The sequence below is a fragment of the Emydura macquarii genome, unplaced genomic scaffold, assembly GCF_026122565.2.
Source record: "Emydura macquarii macquarii isolate MOO-44397 ecotype Brisbane River unplaced genomic scaffold, CSIRO-AGI_Emac_v2 contig_67, whole genome shotgun sequence".
In the NCBI taxonomy this organism is placed as follows: Eukaryota; Metazoa; Chordata; order Testudines; family Chelidae; genus Emydura; species Emydura macquarii.
In genome coordinates this window covers 6765950-6785141 of record NW_027130204.1, presented here as the reverse complement: position 1 = coordinate 6785141, position 19192 = coordinate 6765950, and the positions used below count along the sequence as shown (strand labels likewise).

Here is a 19192-nt window from a genome sequence, read left to right as displayed (position 1 = left end):
ACCTCTCAGTCAAACACACATTCAGCCTACACTCGCACTCACATCAACAAGTACAAATCAACACACAAGCACACACAGTCACCTGTGGGCGGAGAGACATCCACTCTCACACACACGCGCGGAGCCACACACCTCCCCTGGCGCAGAAAATCTTGAGCCAACGGTTAAGCTCCGACGAGCCAACCAGCTCCGATTTCCTCTCCCGTTTCCTCACTCGACCCGGTTCAGAAAATCAGACCGCCCTGGCTGTAGGCGGGTCACCAAGAAAGAGGCTCAGCTGGTTTTAGCAGAACGAACCGTCTGAAGTTGAATGCATTGCTTATTTGCTTGTGTTTTAACCACTTTAAAGGGACTTTCTGCCCTGGCCTTTTCAACCCCAATCCCATGGAGATGGAAATAAAAGCAACCCACATCCTAGATGTTGACATGCACAAAAAATGAGCAAGTGACTTCAGGGCAGTGAGAATTCCCACACCACCCTAGGCTTGGAGCTCAGGGCTGGCCCCCTTTCCTGTGGAAACGCATCTTTCCCGGGCTACGGCAAACGTGCCAACCTCTGATCAGAAACAGATTTTCACCCCCCCCCCCCTAAGTGCATTGGAATCAATCCAGTTGCTTTTTAAAATCCAATACAAACGCTCACAGCTTCAGATCCCTTTTGTGCTGGACGAAGATCTGATTTTTGTCAATTCGGCAGGTATCATTTTCACCCTGAAATAAAGCACAGTATATTTCGACGTGAATTTTGACATTTAAGAAGTGGCTCGTGCATAGTCACTATTTTTCTTACCGATTCTGCAGAGTATAACGTTTTTCATTTTGGATCCCAAATAAAGAATCGATCGCATGGCTCTTTTATATACCCGGCATACGTGCAGAGACAATAAATAGCCCAAACAGCTCAGTGGCTATATATGAATAGCTATTGGGACGCTGTACTCAATCAGGAGGGCATACTCGAAGGCTTGTATAAAATTGGGACTCGCATAATAACAATGCTGTTATAACTATCGAACTCAGAAGGTCTTCCTGAACAATTGTTCTGCTATGCATGGTTAAAGTACATTGCAATCCTTTAAAACAATATATATATATATATATATTGCTAAGATATACTCAGAAAGTAAACTAGCATTACACTCCTCAGGTAACTTTATTAGCTATAAGTAATTTCCATGTTGTTTTACAACAAATAGATCTGTACCATCTCTTTGTAGCAGCTACAAAAGCACAATTTATTTTCCTTCTAATGTCATCATTCATTTCAGTTGGCGGGTCAGTGAGATGGCGTCTATCCCTTTTGTCTAACCAAACTGGGGGGAGCAAAGGCGGGAGAGGACAAGGAGTGGGGTGGATAGCTGCACAGCTGAAAATGACAAGACCATTTGCTCATACGACATTTGCTCAGGCATGGCTCAACATGAAATCAAATCAAACCAACTGCATCCCGTGCCATCAGCTGATCTGACAGTAAACTCCAGATCCTCTTCCCTTCAGGCAATCGATACCAATAATCTTAGCACATTTGCTTGTAATAGTTCACGCTCCCTAATGCGAAAGGCGGGATCTTTTAAAACTAGTTTCCTGTCTATTATTAACCGATTTGCATGGAGATTGCAAAATACAAACAAACAGCCCTGGCAGTGGGAATTTGCTGATCTAATTTCTCTGCCACAGACACCCAATCTCAGAAAATGTGTCCAAAGAGATATTAAAAGGCCCCAGCATCAGATAAACCCACCCTTGATGGGTGACTAGATACTGGAATAATAGTTTTATGCAATACTTGGACCTGTTACCAGATTCTCTATGTTCCTTTTCAACGTCAGCATGTTTTGCATGATCGGAATTCTTACAGAAAGTTAAAATCCCTGCTCTCTCCTCTCTTTAATCCCTTAAAATACATTTGGCGTGGTGTATGTTTCACTTCCTTTGTTGGTATGAGATGACTCTCGAATCGCAGCGAAAAGCCGTCCTTTCAAAAGCATTACGAAGCTGACATTTCCTTTCTCAGAACAAGTCACTAGTTAGATTACATGGACGTTAATCAAGTAACCCGGGTTATTTCATTTGTCAACTTGTTCATAAGAATTTTCTACCAGGCGTTAAAGGCATTTATATGGAACGACATCTTTCAAAAGCAATGTTGCTAGTCCAGATTTAGGGAATAGTTGACTATGACAAGACATCTGATGGTTATATTTTACATACCCGCTGTTTCAGAAATCGTTTGGTACCCAATGGATTAATGATTTCTTTCCTGTCAGTGCCTCTGATAAGGCAAGATTTTTTTTTTTTATTGTAAAACAATTGTTATCATTAGACCCTAAGTGTCTCTAGTTCCTAGAACAGCCCCGTAAAGCAAAGCATTCCGTCAGCTGTGATTCACAGGAAGATTTTAAGAAACACCCAAACGAAATCCCTTTTTCACCCCATTAATCTTCTGCGGATCGCAAGAAGTGTGTGGCTAGGACCCAGTCTAACCAGTGCAGGACTGGGAAAGGTCATGGCTCACCAGCTGAGAGGTGAGAGCAAACGCCAGCTGCTCTGGAAGAGTGGGTGTGCTGGCGCCCTGTAATATACAAAGGCAGGGGAGGTCTGGGGGGAGAATTTCCTTGGAGGAGGGGGACGGGTAGGGAAGTCTAGTTCCTGGGGGAAGAGATGGGGCTCTTGGGAGGGGAGGGGGGACCTGAGGGAAGGCGTTTCTGGGAGAGAAGACTGCAGTGTTCCTGGGAAGGGGTTTATGGGGGGAAAAATTGTTGGTGGACTCGGAGAAATTCCTTGCTCGTGGAAGTGTTTCTGGGGGAGGGGATCCCAGTGGGGTGCGGTGTTGGGGAGGGCAAGACCCGGGGGCCCAGGCCAAGAAGGGGCTTGGAGACCCCGTTGCTTAGCCAATTCCCTGAGAAGATGGTGCCAGCTCCAGCGATCGCGGGAGAGGGTGCTGTGATGGGAGGTGGGGGCGGGATGCAGCGGGGATGTAGACGGGGAGCACGGGAGGGAGACAGGTGACGGGGGGGGGGGGGGCACAGTGACTGAGTCGGGGGAGGGGGGAGGTGGGGTGGACGGAGGCAGGAGGAGGCTGGGAGCACGGGAGACCCAAAGCCTGTAATAGGGAGTGGGGACGATGGAGACCACAGATGGGGTGAGAAGAAATGTAGGGAAGCAGGAGATGGGACCTGTCGAATGGGGAGCGGGATGGAGATGGGCAGGGGAGAGTGGAGAGCCGGGGGGAGGGCGATCTGCGGGGGAAGGAGGGTGGGAGCAGGGGGAAAGTGGTGTGTGTGCAGGGGGCGGGGTGAAACGGGGCGGGTGCAGGGAGTGGGGGTGTGCGGGTGCAGGGGAGGGAGGGGGAGCAGGGGGTGGGGCTGTGCTGTGGGGGGGGGCGGTTGCAGAAAGTGTGGGGGGAGTTGTGCAGCGGGGGGCGGGCGCGGGGGCGGGCCGGGCCGGTGCTGTCACGCTGTTGAGTGCCGCCAGGCCAGCCGGGCCGGCGCAGGGCGAGCGAGGGGCAGCCCAGCCCAGCCCAGCCGGCACCGCAGGCTGCAGCCCTGGCCCGGAGCGCACGGCGCTGTCACTCTCCTGCTGCTGGTCCGGCCGCCCAGCTCCTCCAGGCGCGCCGCGGGCCGGGGCCGCGGTGCCTCCTGCTCCGGCTGGGCGTGAGGCCGGGATGCGCTGCTGAGCGGCCGCCCTGAGAGCCCCCCCTCGGAACCGCAGCGGGGGCAGCCGGTAAGCGAGCGGCCGGAGGGCTGGAGTGGGTCCCGTAGTGGCCCAGCTGCAGCGTGTGTCTGCGCCTGGCGGGGTCCCCGGGTGTCCGGGGCCGGGCCCCTTCCTACGCCCCCCTGGCTGGCAGGGCCCACGGGTCGGGTCACGGTGGGAAGCTCAGGGATGGAGCCCCGGCCCAGGGGAAGGCAGCAGGCGGGAGCGCAGCCTGCCCCGGCCGGGACACCTGGGGGAAAGTTGATCTTTCTGGCGAGCTGGTTTCTCGCCGCGCCTGTGGCTGCTCGCCCTCTGCTGGCGTTGGAGGGGGGCGAGGGCACGAACGGCTGCAGAGGCAGCAGCCCGGCTTAGCAGCCTGGCATCAGCGTGGGATTTAAAGGCAACTCCCCCAGTGCCTGGGACTTCTGGATCAGGACAGAGTTGGTGCCTCTTCCTGGAGGGACCGACCCTGTGTCGGGAGTCTTCCCGGAGGATTGGGAAGGAAGTGGGGACGAGCCCTGCCTCCCTGCACCGAGCAGCGGAGGTGAAAGCACAGAGAGCTGCTCTCTTGCAGCAGTTCTTGACCCAGACATTTCCGTGCGCTTGGCCTTTCCTTGCAATTGCCTGTTTAAATCAAGCCAGGGAAAGGATGGGGGGAGGGCGGGGGACTCCCTTCACCGCAGATAAGATCTCTACAGGGGCAGATGTGACTGGTGGGGATCAGGAAGAATGATCAGAGGACGACCAAATTAGCTCACATTATTAATAAAAACTTAATTCTCTCCCTAGCCCTTGGGAGTGTTTTTCGGAGCTTCATGCTCCTTTTATAGAATCTGTCTGTGTGCAAACAAGATTTTTTCCCCTCCCTCCTCTCACAGGGCAGCAAGAATGGCACGTTGGGAAAGTTATCCACAAAAACAACCTATTTTAACTCTCTCCCCCCATGAATCTTTAACCAAGTATCACCCCCGCCCCTCGTTTTCTAATCTAGCAGTTTAAATAATTATTTTCCCTTGCTTTTTTGGTTAAAATTCTTGTCACCTTTATAACCACAATAGCTCATCAAACAATATCAGGTCAATATCACAACAAAAGGATCATGGTTTAGACACAAAAATCTCCTGTCTGACTAAATATGAAAATGTTTCCATTGTCAATAAAAAAAAAACTCATTAGATCCGCCAATCCTTCCATGGAAGAGTTTACTGGGTATAAAATAGTCTGATATGGATGTTTGAAACATCTTAATAATGTCTTCTGTTATCAGACATGTGCTGCTTGAAACAGATTTCAATAGACATTTGATGGAGGGAGTTTAAAGTTGTTTCCTACAGGCTCAGTTGTCAAAAAAAAATTAGTACAATTATACAGTTAATGCAGTATTTGAATGTGAGCTATGACTCAGGAACTATCCCTTATGTTCAATCTTTTTCACAAAAATTGCTAAATATGGTGCTTGACAGCTTTTGTTACCATTTAATAAAGTTAATTGGTACCAGAGAAGAAGAGAGGAGGAGAGAGATTTTTCCTTAGGCAATATGAAGACTGTGAGAATAATACTGAGATTTTTTTGGTCAGTCTTTTTTTTTTTTTTTATGTGTGCAACCCAATCAAGTCAAAAACTGGATCATTAAGAGAAAATAGATTGGATTTAAGTGACTTACAGTATTTCAAGGCAGTTGCAAAATGGAACCAAAATCCTATAGAAAAAGAGGGGAGCATTATTTCCATGAAATGAATGCAAAGTTAAAATATACTCTATATTCTGTTAATTGAATGTAATATATTTTAACAAGAGAATAGGAAAACAATTTTTTTTTTTTTTAGAAAACGGCTAGCTACAATCGTAGCATATTATATGTATATATTTTGTTACATTTGTAATTATATTTTTGTTAATACAAGTACAATTATGTCCCCATGACAGTGAAATACCGCTTATTTTACAACAAGTTATTTAGACTATCATGAGGGAAAAAGCAGATATTGTATCATAAGTTATTTTAGGTCAGATTCATAGCTTCTTGTAAAGAAATCTTTCATAGGAAAATAAAAATTGTTCATTGTAGTAATTTAAACTCAGTATTTATCTTGTTCACCAGACCTTCACATTACATAGTAATATTCACTACAACCATTCCTTTAGTGTTAGGCACGTACATGTTAGCTTTCAGATTATCCCTCATCGGGATGAGAAAATGAGACTCATTTATAATATTTAAAGTACATATGTATGCTGAGGAAGGGTTACACAGCTATGCGTATAACTTTCAAAAAGGGACAGCCAATCCGATAATAATCCTGGTATCTTTGGTAGTTCTTGATTTTTAAAAATATTGTTTAACACAAATGTGGCTTAAAAATCTTGTAAACCAATAGGATGAAATTCCTTTTCATGTATTAAAAAAAAAGAGGACTATAAACTGATAGTTTATAGAGTAATGAAGGAAAATGATTTGTGAACATTTTCATCAGTTACAAATTTTGGTTGAATCTGACCTTGTTGACACCCATTTTATTCATTTTTCTATGAATATTCATGACCCTGATTTTTGTTTGCACAGATGTTTGCTACATGTAGCTATTCATAGACTCCACGGCTAGAAGGGACCATTGTGATCATTTAATCTGACATCCTGTATCAGACAGGCCAAAGAACTTCCCCCAAAACAATTCCTAGAGCAGACTAGATCTTTTAGAAAAACATCCAATCTTGATTTAAAAATTGTCAGCAATAATCCTTGGTAAATTGGTCCAACGGCTAATTACTCTCACTGTTAAAAATTTACATCTCAGTTCCAGTCTCAATTTGTCTAGTGAGTGAACATGCCTATCTGTGTGAGAACAGGGATCTTGGTACTGGAAGCGTTCACTGTGGCCACCTTGCATATACGGTTTTGTGTGTTTTGGAGCAGGAGAATGAGAGCCAGTGATTTTTTTTTCCACGCAAACAACTGAGCAATCCCTCAGCATGAGCAGCCATAAGAGGGGGGAGTAGGGTGGTTGGCAGGATGCTCAAACAGCAGGCAGGTCCTTTGCCTGAAGGCACTCCGTGATTGTTCCTGTTACTACCCATAGATATATATATAAGACATTAGACAGAGAGAGATCAGTGTTTGAGGGAAACCACTCTGTGGAATAATGCAGATGGTTCTGGGGCCATACAGTTATCTGCGTGCTAGCACCCAAGTGACTAATGATGATAGTGAATAGTAGTGAATTCACTCTGTGCAGTTGGCAGATATACAAAGCCATTTGTGTTGCTCTACATAGTTTTCCAAACCATCCTGGCCAGAACCCTGGGACTTTAAATTAAATGAGCGAAATAAGGCACTGGCTGTAAACACACACACAAAATAAATCAAGGCTATAGCTTTCTCTTTCCCACAGCCAAAAAAGAGCTCTGTGCAATTTTAAAAGCTAAGGTCCATGTATTTAGTAAGATATAATTTCTTTTTCACAGAAAAGAGGACAGAAAAGATTTAAAATGCTAATAGACAATTCTTAGACCTGCTGTTTCCCTCCCTATTTGCTCCCCGCGTGATCCAGCACCCCAAAGATTTAGTCAGGCAGTTGTGTTCATAAAGGTTGGATTATCCCAGATTAACAGGGGAACCAGAAACCATACCGTGCAACAGAGGCGGCCAGGCACACAGCTCAAATACTGAATTTCAGATACTAAGGACTACTTGCTGGGAACAGTTTGCAAATAACCAGAAACTCAAATAAGTGCATAAAAAGCCTTCAGCCTACAATTAGAAATAACAAACCAATTCATACAATTCAAGCTCTGTTAGTAGATAATTCATGAAAGGGTAACCTAGGCACAAGGCCAGCACAAAATCAGTGGGAAATCCCAGTTAAGACCTATTTTGAAGACTTGAGTGGTGTATAGGCCTTGGAATTAAAAGAGGGGGAAACCCAGTGGATACATTGTTTCTATTTAATAGTTCAGTTAGCTCTAGCAGTAGTGGGCTGTTAGGGGAAGACAGAACCATTCTGTACCATGTGCTGCACTTTTAAATAATGTTCATATTCTACCTGGGATTTCCTAAGGAGCCAAAGGAAGGTAGATGTCCAATTCCATTTAAAAGTCAATGGGCCCCTTGGGCCTTTTTCAAATCCCAGCCTTTTTAATTTGTGGGTATGGCTCACTATTTATACAATGTCACAGGCAGTTCACCCTGGGGCCTGTGGGTGCTGAGTCTCAGAAACGTCACTTCGGTGGGGGAGTTGTCCAGGTCTGATTCAGAAGATGAAATTGCCTCCTTGCAGCCGGGACCCCCTGAAACACAGATTCTACCCCTGTACTCTGTTCCAAGTTGGCTGTCCCTGCAGCCTTTCCTGGGGAGATTCCACTTGGTCTGCAACTGATCTCAGGGAAAGAGAGGAAGGGTCTTGGAAGCTGTTTTTTTAATCCCTTCTCCTACCTCACCTCCAAAAAGTTCCTGAATTTTGCAAGGCCTGTATACAAACTAGGCATCGTGCCCCAGGCATTTGTCCATTTTCTAGCAAGACCCGTGGATAGGGTTTTTACCCGGACAGTCTGGTTTTTGACTTCTGTGTCCAGGTGCCATTTAGGGTCACCAGGTGCCTGGTTTTCGGGAACCTGGCAACCCTACGTGGCACCCAAACCAAAACTCCGGTTACCGTGGGGTGCGGGGGATGCACCGGGTCATTAACTTGAACCAGCACCTGCTCAGCTGGGGTTGCCTCCTATCTGTAGGCAGGCTACTTGGGATGATCCAGCAAATGATGGGGGTGCAGAAGAGGAGCAAGTGATGGGGGTGGGGTTTTGGGGGAAGAGGTGGAGAAGGGGCGGGGCTTCAGGGAAGAGGCGGGGCTTCGGGGCAGGGGCGGGGCAGAGGCGGTCTGGTTACCAGTAATTAGAAAGGTGGCAACCCTAATCCATAGATCTGCCCTCTTCATCAGCATCACCACTGCAGTCTGAGAGGTGGCACTTAATGAACGGCTTTGGCAGCTCAGTTCAGAGTCACTGTGCTGGGAATCTAGCCAAGATCTGATGGTTCATCCTAATGTGTCTGCCTGGACAGTGAGTACTGTGGAATACAGGGTGAGGAGATAGATCAAAAGGTGTGGGGTTCTGCAAGCCACAGCTGCTCAAGGGCTGAACAGTGAAGACATTGTAGCTCTAAAGCAGCTCAGATGTGAGCCCCTAGAGGCTTGGCGGTGTTTGGATCTGGAGTAGGAGCTTTAGACTGAATCCCATTCCCGCTGAACAAGCCAATGTCCATCCAAGCAGTTTCCATTCCTGAGGTGCAGAAGTGAAAACTGGGTCCCCACTCAAAGCCTTCCACCCTTCTCCTGGGTGTGCCAGCCAGCTGCTCCCGCCACTGCCTTTGTTAGGGAAGCTGCCAAGTCAATGGTGGGTGGCTGCAGCAGGGGAGGCTGGGATGAGGGGAGGTGGGAATAGAGGCAATCCCATGGGAATAGCTGTTCTCGTGAGCAAGGATGGTACAGTCACATTTTGCTCCCCACCTGCCAACAGGTGGGATTATCACATAGGCAAACTAGGAACGTGCCTTGGCTCCAAATACATGTGTGGGGGGAAAGAGGGGACAGGGGCGCAACAAACAATACACTCACCACAGCTGTGCTGGCGGTTTGGCTGCTTGTCAGGGCACTTCTCACCATGATGGGGGCATAAAAGAGGCCCACTGAAGTCAATGGAAACACTCCCATTGACTCTAATGTGATTTGGGTCAGGCCCAAAGACTGCAAGATTGGATTCTGAGGGTAGGATTCACACCTGTGCAATGGGGTTAGCAAAAGCCAGACACACCATTTAAATCCTACTTAGCTCTATTGCAGGTTTAACATGCCGGGGCACAGGTCTTTCGCTGGGTGGTGGCAAAATAGAATGTATTGGTACATAGCTTTTTAACTTCTTCCTCTATACTTAAATGTAAGGAAATGAGGATTCTGCTACATAAAGGGCTTTCCTGGCCTGGCTTAGAACATCAAGTGCAGGGCTTGGCTGATAAAGAACAAAGCTCTAGAGAAAGTCCAGAGCACACAGAAAAATGACTAGGGTGGCATGGCGAGATTGTATTTACTTTGGGCCATGTGCTGCCCAGGGGTTTTAAGACTAACTTCTAATTTTTATTAACGGGAAGTCATGCTTGAAAACCGTTAGCACAATCTGTACCCACCTACTTCCATGCTACCGCAAACTGCGTGGCAAGTAAGTTGTAAGGATTTGTTAAAAGTTTTTATAGAATCTAATGTAAATAAGTTTTCAAGATTCTCCCCCCATGTGGAAATGTTACTGGGAACAGCAGAGCTGTTTAAAACTTTTTGTTCAAAAAAATCTTCTTGTCAGAAAATGTGATTTAATTGAAATTGAAATTTTCTGCAGGGAAAAGTTTATTGATGACACAAAAGGGGAATATCTTTTATTGGACCAACTGCTGTTGGTGAGAGAGACAAGCTTTTGAGCTTACACAGAGCTCTTCTTCAGGTCTGAGAAAGGTTCTCAGAGGGTCTGTCTACACTGCAATTAAACACCTGTGGCTGGCCTGTGTCAGCTGACTCCAGCTCGTGGCATTCAGGCTGTAGCGCTGTGTAACTGCAGTGTAGACTTCCGGGCTTGGGCTGAGCCTGGGCTCTAGAACTCTGTGAGGTGGGGGAGTTCCCAGAGCCCGGGCTGCATAGAATCCTAGAAGATGAGGGTGGGAAGGGACCTCAGGAGGTATCTAGTCCAAACCTCTGCTCACAGCAGGACCAACCCCAACTAAACCATCCCAGCCAGGGCTTTGTCAAGCTGGGCTTTAAAAATCTCTAAGGATGGAGATTCCACCACTTCCCTGGGTAACCCATTCCAGTGCTTCACCACCCTCTTAGTGAAAAACCTTTTCCTAATAGCCAACCTAGACCTGCCTCACTGCAACTTGAGACCATTGCTCCTTGTTCTGTCATCTGCCACCACTGAGAATAGCCTAGCTCCATCCTCTTTGGAACCCCCCTTCAGGTAGCTGAAGGCTGCTATCTAATCCCCCCTCACTTTTCTCTTCTGCAGACTAAACAAGCCTAGTTCCCTCAGCATCTCCCCATAAGTCATGTGCTCCAGCCCCCTAATCATTTCTGTTGCCCTCTGCAGGACTCTCTCCAATTTGTCCACATCCTTCCTGTAGTGAGGGCCCCAAAGCTGGACACAATACTCCAGATGTGGTCTCACCAGTTCCGAATAGAGGGGAATAATCACTTCCCTCGATCTGCTGGCAATGCTCCTACTAATGCAGCCCAATATGCCATTAGCCTTCTTGCCAAAAAGGGCACACTGCTGACTCATATCCAGCTTCTAGTCCACTGTAACCCCCAGGTCCTTTTCTGTGGAACTGCTGCCTAACCAAGTGTAGCCGGAGCCTGGAAGTCTACACTTCAATGAAACAGCCTTGCAGCCCAAGTCAGCTGGCACAGACCTGACATGGGGTTTTATCTGCAGTGTAGTCATATCCAGAGTGTCACAGCTAAAAACAAGAGTGAACAGATTGTTAAGGGCAAGCAATTAACACATGTTGCAAGAGCCCATTGATGGTAAAGTGGATAGTTAACACCTCTGCAGTTGTAGGACAGCATCCTGGGACCAACATGGCTACAACACCAGTGCACAGTGAAAATGAATTCTTTTTTTTTAAATTGACTTTTTGAAATGAAATATTTTGTTTTGATTAAAAAGGTTCACTATTTCAGTTATTTTAGAAATTTATCAGAACTTTTCATTCCATGAAAGATTTTAATATTTCAAATTTTTGTCCCAATTCAGGATGAAGATAAATATCAACATTTCAAAATTTCTCATAGGACAGAAATTCCTTTTTCCAACCAGCTTTTATGAAATAGCTATTTGCATAATAACATTTCCCCGAGGTATTTGAAACTAATCCAGCCAGCCTGGGTTAGGGCATCTGCACCTGAAAATGGAACACTATAAATAAAAGTTCCTTTTTTGTTCACATATGATCTGCAATCAAAATCATTTGATGAATCTGTGTGAATAATCAAGTTTTCAAAATGGCTGCAGGAGATACAGCCAGTGTAAATGCAATAATTTATCTAGGATGACGTTGCTTTCCATTGCACCTTCTTGCAAACAAAAGTTTGCTCACCTGTTTATGAACGTGAAGTGATGTATTTGTGAATATCAGCAAAGGTAACTGGCAATAATAATTGCAAATACTTGTGGTTGGATTTGCCCAACTTTAGTTGGGATCATGGCTCATGGGGATGTCCTACAGCTGGTGTCCAAAAAAAAAAAAAAAAAAGAGTTTCCCTCTAATTTCAATGAAATTTCTATACAGTTGGATGGAAAAAACAAAGACATTTTTTGAGATAACTTAGCAATGTGCTATTTTTTTCCCTGTTTTTTGCTGAAGTTTCAGAAATCTTTGACATTTTCTGACCAGTTCTAGGGATTTATAATAAGTTCTTTAATACAGCCACGGCTCATCAGGGCACTAACAGTGCATGTTTCTTGTAACAGGTTAATTGGCCAACATTTCAGCAAAGCACTTAAGCAGCTTTAAACAGGTGATCAGCACTGTTTGAACTTCAGCGTGACTACTCATGGGCTTAAAGTTAAGCATGTGCTTAAGTGCTTTGGTGATTTGTAATCTTAATTTATTACAGTGACAAAGTAACCAGTTAGATCAGTCAGTGAACCTTTACTGTTTTTGTCAGCTTTCCAAATCCTCTTCTTTTCACTATTTTCCTCTGAGAGTTTTATTAGGGGTTAGAGTAAGACAATAGATGTAGCTAACTGTCAACATATTCCAATTAAAAAAACAGGTGGCAGATTTTCACAATTTTATACAAATTTAAAAACAAATTCTCAGAAACATTTTCCTTCCTATTTTAAAGTTCAGTTTAATAAATGCCCATTATGAGGAGAATCATATTTGTTTATGTGGAGCAGAGATTGCCTGTTCCATACTATATACACACAAAACCTAAGTTGAAAGAACATTATCAAAGTAACACAGCTAAAAATTCAAACATTAGGCAACATTCATTCTGGCACTTCCCAAGCAGCCTTAATTTGGAAAAAAATGTATGTGATCATGTAATTAAAGGCTGTCTTCTCTATTGCATATGCACAAGGGGTATCAATTAAAGTTGTATATACAACTTTAATTCTGGCATTTGCTAACTTTTCAGTGTCTGATTTTTCAATCTTTAATAGTGCTCTTTTAACATAGACGTGTGTGTGATGAAATCACCTAGATTTTTCAAAAAGCAAATTTAAAAACCAGAATGTGGCATCATATTGACACCCACATGCATCATCAGCAAGGTTGAGACCTTTCAATCCACTGCACAGACCTCTGCCACTTGAGCTAGTAAAGTAACTGATAGCAGTAGTAGGTTGTCATCTGTTTTGTGGACCAGCACTAACGGAGGATGGGACGCTTTGCTTGTGAGTTTCACAGATATTTGCTGAAACTGAGGAATGGTGAGACTCAGGAATCTTGGGTTCCAATCCAGGTTCCTCCTCCAATCAGTCTCTCTTCCCCACCCTGGCCTCCAGTGGCTCCCCTCCCCACATTCCTGCTCCCCACTAGCTCTGAGTTCTAATCTCCCTTCTCGAGTTCCTCATCCAACTTCAATGTCCCTCCTGACTCTCAGTCTCCTTGACCAGCCAGTCCAAATCTCCCTCCCCTGGCTTATTGTCCCAATCTACTCCCTCCAACCCTGCTGCACATCTGACTTTTGTCCCACCTGCTTTCAAATCAATCAGCTTCTTCCTCTGCCCTGCGTGGGCCCAGCAGAGGGGTCGTTAAGAGCACAGAAGAGCCAGCCTCCCTGCTCTTAGTTCACGTGCATGACCCTGGACCCAGAATTGCAATTACAGTCCCTGTGCTGGAGCATGCCCAGTGCAGATGGAATCTTGAGGGAACTTAGCTGCTAAAAACTAATAAGTCTCTATTGAGCATGTGCAAACTGCAGGGTTTTTTTTCCCCTTCAAGGGCAGGTAACTTGGCCAAATTTGGGCAGCCTTTCATAGTGAAGCCAAAGGCCCATCCCTGACGCAAAAACCACCTTCTGCCAAATGTCAAATCCCTGCTCCAAAGCACAGGGACCCTAGAGCTTTTCAAAGAAAAGGACACCAAAAGTTTATAGCATGGACGGAATCATGGTCTTTTTCCTTAGCTTCATTTTTGGCCGCAGCTGAACTGTTTTGATTGAAGTTACCCAAAACAATTCAGCCTGAGGTAGACACCTGGCATGGAAAATTCAGCTCAAATGGTTAAAGTTTGGTCAAGTTATAAGCAACTGAAAACAGAGTCTCATGATGAAAAGTGTTGAACAAACTTAATAGGTGGTGCTGCCAGGCCTGCCTATCATAAATAAGTAAACTGTAGTGCCATATTTTCAACATTGCCCCTATTCTCTTTTACATGGTGACAAGTCCTAGGAAGACAGGAGGATGCCGGACTGCCCGTTAGGATTGCCTCTAACTTGCTATTTCATAAATCTGAAAAGTCAGGCTGTTTCCAACAACTTTTTAGATGAGCTAGTAGCGACATCTTAAGGTTGAATGCTGCAAAGTCAGGGATCTAGAAAATGAATTCATTGTTTTGTTTTTTCCCATTCCTGAAAAAAAAGTATTTGCTCTCACATCTCAGGGAACAACCTGAAAAATTCCCAGGCTGCCCCAAGATGATCTTCTAGCAAATGGGAATAAAGGAAATGCAAGAACTGGGAAATGGAGACATTTCAAGGAAAGAGAGGAAATAACTGGAATAGAGTTCTGCCTTGGGAGAGGCCAGGCCCATCTGGATTTGGTTCTAAATTATGAGGAAGGTCATAATATAAGTCAGGAAACATGATGCCTTTAAAATATTTCAGTGACAGGGCTATGTCTTAACACAGACAAATTGCTCTTGGGCTTCATATGAAATCATTTCCCCTCCAACTGAGCCCTGCTTTAGAAAAAACAACAGCAAACAAAACCCAGTAGATTGCTTGAGTTGGCTTTTGACCTGTGCAAAGGGCCAGAAATCAGGGGGAAACAATTGACTGGTTGGGTGTCAAATCTTGGATTCCGTTCCCAGCTCTGCCACTGACTCACTGGGAGATCCTGGGCAAGTCACATCTCCCCTCAATTTGCCCCACTTGTAAAATGGGGGTAGTAGAGCTGATTTATCTCATAGGGCTGTAGTGGATCTTAAGTAATTGCCTGGAAAGTTCAATGAGATCCTTGCATGAAGTTTGCTATGGAAACACAAAGTATTGTCTTAGTTGTGAGCTTCACATTTTGACTTCTCTCTGTCCTTTTCTGTCCTCTAAGTTTAGCTGCCAGATTTTCCAGCCCCCTGAACACTTCAAATGTAACCCACAGCCACTCCATGTGGTGCTCTGTGTCATGAAGGCCAGAAGTGGGCAGCAAGTTGGAGGGCCCAAATTCTCCTCTCTCATACATTGGTTTTAAACTGGTTTAATTTCCACTGACTTCGGTGGAGTTAATCTGTTTCCATCACTGTAACTGAGAACAGATGGTGGCCTCGTGGTTGTGATCATTGCCTTCCCGGGTTTGCAGGCTACCTGCAACCCCTCACTGTTGAGCGACAGCAAGGAAGTAATAAAACAAGGCTGACTGATTTTAGATCACAGAGTGAAATTTACAGAGTGGAAATACTTAAAGGCCCAGTGTCCGTAGCCAGCCACCATGACTGTGTGTTATCATCTCTCACAACAGAAGTGAGGTCAGGTCTGGAAGCAGAGGTGAGCCCTCTAAGGAAAACCTGGAGTGCTGCAGGAAGTGGTGTTGGTAATTCAGGATTGCATTGCATCTGGTTGCATTCCATCTTCTTTGCTGAGAACCCCCCAGCCCTTGTGCCATCTTTCCCTACACTTTGGCGCTGGTACAGGGTGCACATGGGGGGTGTCAAGGGGGAGTAGCCATAAGTGTAAATCCCCCCCCCCGAGAATCAGGGAGATGTCAATGACTCCCTGGCAGCCCCCAACCCTGCTGTACTTGGCTGGATAATCTGGGGCTCTTCCGCAGAGTGTGTCCACTCAGTCCCCTGGCCTAGTGCTTAAGATGCTGGCTTTTGGTTGGGGTGTTAAACCTAAGATCTTGAGTCCAGCCTATTTGTGGTCATTAAAGCCTTTGTGTCCTACCCAGAATCCAGTGTATGTGATTGGATTCGATCTGCTTTAAATCCCCTGCCATTTCAGCTGGAGGTGGGATACCGCTTGACACGCTCTCCTAAGGGCTAGTTTTGCTGTGTACTGTTCTAGCCTGTGAAAAATCATGGGTTCGGGGGGAGGGGAATGCATCTTGAATAAGGACAAAAAATAAATTAAAAAAGCACCTTAGAATTTTTCCAGGGGCAGCCCAGGTGGTGGGAACGTTTTGGTGTTTCCGAAATGAAGGATTCTTGCAGGGATCCCAGGGTTCCTGGCTGGTAGACTGCCTAGGGAGCCGGCCAGTCAGCTGCTCACGGAGCCCAGAGTGGGCTGCAGAGGAACCAGCGGCATGCCCAGGGAGGCTGGCAGACTGCCAGGTGGGCTGTTTGGTAGCCTGGGAACCCAGGAGCCTGCCAGCGGGATGCCAGGGAGCTGGAGAGTCTAGGGAAGCGGGTGGGCAGGTGAGCTGGCATTCAGGAAAGCAGGCAGGTAGGTTCCTCGGCCAGTCAGCCTGCCTGCCTGGTTCCCATAGAAAAGGTCAATGGAATCAACACATTCCTGTGCCACATTTTGAATCAGCCTTTTCTGATGTAGTTGTTCCATTGGAAAACTTTCGGCCGGCCCAGCTGTGCAATGCTGCTCCGGTTTCACCCTGCTGGTGGCAGACGAAGCAATCCCTGCATGTAGTTTGCACATCGGCTCTTGTTTGGAAAGCCTCTTGGGATGATTTATCAATGTACAGTGTTATTCATTTCCAAAGAGCTGATGAGTGCAGGGGCTCCAGTCCTGGGGTGATGAGGGCAACTAAATGCCTAGACACAGGGTAACAGTCAGGTGCTTTGACCCAGGCTCTGTTCTCATCTCTGCCACCCTGACTAGCTGTCCGACCTCAAGCAAGCCACTTGGTCTGCGTGCTCCCCCTCTCTCCCATGTGTCCAATGGTGACACCCCTTTATAAATCACTGTGCGATCTGTGGATGGAAAGTACTAGTTCTATGGGTGCCAGATATGGTTTTTATCCATGCCAAACATGACTGTAGTAGATCACCCCAAATTTCTCAGACTATTGATGCTCAGGGAAGCTCAGGTCCAGGGCAGATTGAGATGGCATAGCTGTGCAAAAGGCAGCTCCTTTGAGTAGATGCAGCCAGAGCTTTGCTCTGCGGGCTGGCCTCTGCCACCCTTACTCTCAGAGGAGTATCTTACACTTACCCTGCTATAGCCCCACCCATTGCAGTGAGGCTGCTATATCTTATGAATGAGGGGAACAGAACAGGGCCCCCAATAAGCAGTGGCCCCCCAGAAAGAGATCTCAGTAAGAAAGAGGCAGAAGCTCCTGGGACTGTGAGCAAGCCACTGTCTGGGTCCCGCACCCTCTGTTTCACGCACCATCTAGTGAAGAGTTCACAGGGACGTCCCCAGATGCACGCTCCATCGGGAGCTGCCAGCTTACAGGTACTGGTTGTTTGACAGATCTGTTGGCTATCTCCAAAATCAAGATGCCAGATCTGTCGCTCAGGGACGTCACATGGGTATATCAGATACTCTCGGGGGACGAGGAGTCCATAAAGTCGAGGAGCCCCTATGCTCATCCGGGACAGACAGAGTTCGGAGAGTACCCATCATTTAATAGGCAATCCACATTGAATGTGTTACGAATTCCTTATCGATATTCATTGTATTGCACCGCTGGAGAAGCCCTAGGGGGTGGGAGTTGCTGATACGAAGGGGGAGAGGGGCTGGCAGGGTGCTGTCTCTTCAGGAGGTGACAGCATTCCCCAACTGTGGCATCTGGGCTGCAGCAAGTCATTGTCAAGGGGGCACGTTGCAGCTGAAGTGCTACGACCGTAACTGCACGCCACTCGCTGGGCGCACGGGTCAGCTATACAGGGTTTGCTGGGGAGACTAGTTCGTGCCTGCAGCAGGAGAAGGGGGGGGGGGCGCAAGGGGCTCTAGTGCTGATGTCTCTTTGGCCCGCATGGGTAGTCAAAACGTGGGACCTTGTCCTTCCATCCCTGCCCATGGGGGGCTACACCCTGGCCTTAATATCGCTCCTGGTCGGCCAGTTTTCCTGCTAAGCAGCTGCCGGGGGAATGTCATTGGGGGGCTGCCGTCAAATGCACGCCTTTGCGGCCCTGCAGGTGCCAGGCCCCTGGCACCCTCACCCAGACCAGGCTAGTTCAGAATGTCTGTCCCCTTTCCGGGTCCGGTTCCTTGACTTTTCTATAGCCCTTCGATCACTGCTGAGTTGCTCCCGCCTTCCTCTCTGGGTCCAAACAAGAGCTCCTGTAGGTTTCCTTGCCCCTGTTCAGGAGGCCCCAGCCCTCCTCCTGGAGCCAACTTGTGCTTCCAGCTGTCCCTCTCCTTGAGATGGGAGTCCCCAGCCCTCCTGCTGGTGGCTGGGTTAGGATTCAGGCCAGCTGCCGGGCCTTAGCCAGCTTCTTTCCCTAATTAGTCAGAGGCTCAGCAGGAAGCCCTCTCTTGCAGGTGTCTTTGGTGTTCTGAGGCAGGAGGCAACATATGTGCCAGCCTCCTTCGCCCAGCTCAGTGCTCTGCAAGGCTCCTGGCCCAGGGCCTTTAAAGCAACAGGTACGGACTGTCTCCAAACGCCACTTGTTCCCATGACTGCTTACTCTCCACCAGTACCCTTGTTTCCTAGGTCTTTGCCTACACCCAAGCCTCCCAGAGTCTGAAAGGGCCATGCCATGTGACTGAGAGGGGCTGACCCCTAGGCAGCACTACTCTTAAGAGGGCAGACTGCCCCATCACGGGGAGGCAGTGTTGCCTAGTGGATAGAACGCTGGCTGGGGACTCGGGACACCTAGGTTCTAGTCTTGGCTTTGCTGCTGGGTGATGATAGGGAAGTCCCCTCCCCCTCTATGCCTCAATTTCCCCATCTGTAAAAGGGGATGATGATACTGACCTTTGTAAAGTGCTTGGAGTTCTACTGATGAAACGTGCTGTACAGGAGATAGCTACTATTTATTACATTTTATCTCTCAATTTCCTCTGCTGGCTGCTAGTTGTGTCCCCTTGTTACTACCCTAGATAATTCTCCTTCCTCTCTGGTGGACGGGCCTTCAGCTATTTGGAACCTTAACGGACCGTCTCTTGGATGTCACTTTACTAAACAAGCCACGTTACCTTTCCTTATAGATCTCGCCTCCTGGCTCCCTGCTCTCTTGTGTTGCTCTTTTCGGAACTCCTTCCCATCCCTCAGTGCACCTGGCAGTGTAGAGTCTAGGACTGAGTGGAGTGTGACAAAACTGCGGCCAGCTGTAGACATCTCAGTAGAGTAACTTCACAGAAGGGCAAGCAAACAGATTTAAGGGCTTTCCAGCTTTGT

The 19192-nt window shown here is 47.0% G+C and overlaps 1 protein-coding gene across 1 annotated transcript in view; it reads left to right on the top strand.

Annotated features, from left to right (window-relative positions):
* Nucleotides 1-3498: 3498 nt before the first annotated feature.
* ZNF488 (zinc finger protein 488) overlaps nucleotides 3499-19192 on the top strand; it is a 32105-nt gene continuing 16411 nt past the window's right edge. The window contains exon 1 of the mRNA XM_067531466.1: nucleotides 3499-3723. The gene's annotated coding sequence lies outside the window, so the exon portion shown is untranslated. The remainder of the gene's footprint in view (nucleotides 3724-19192) is intronic.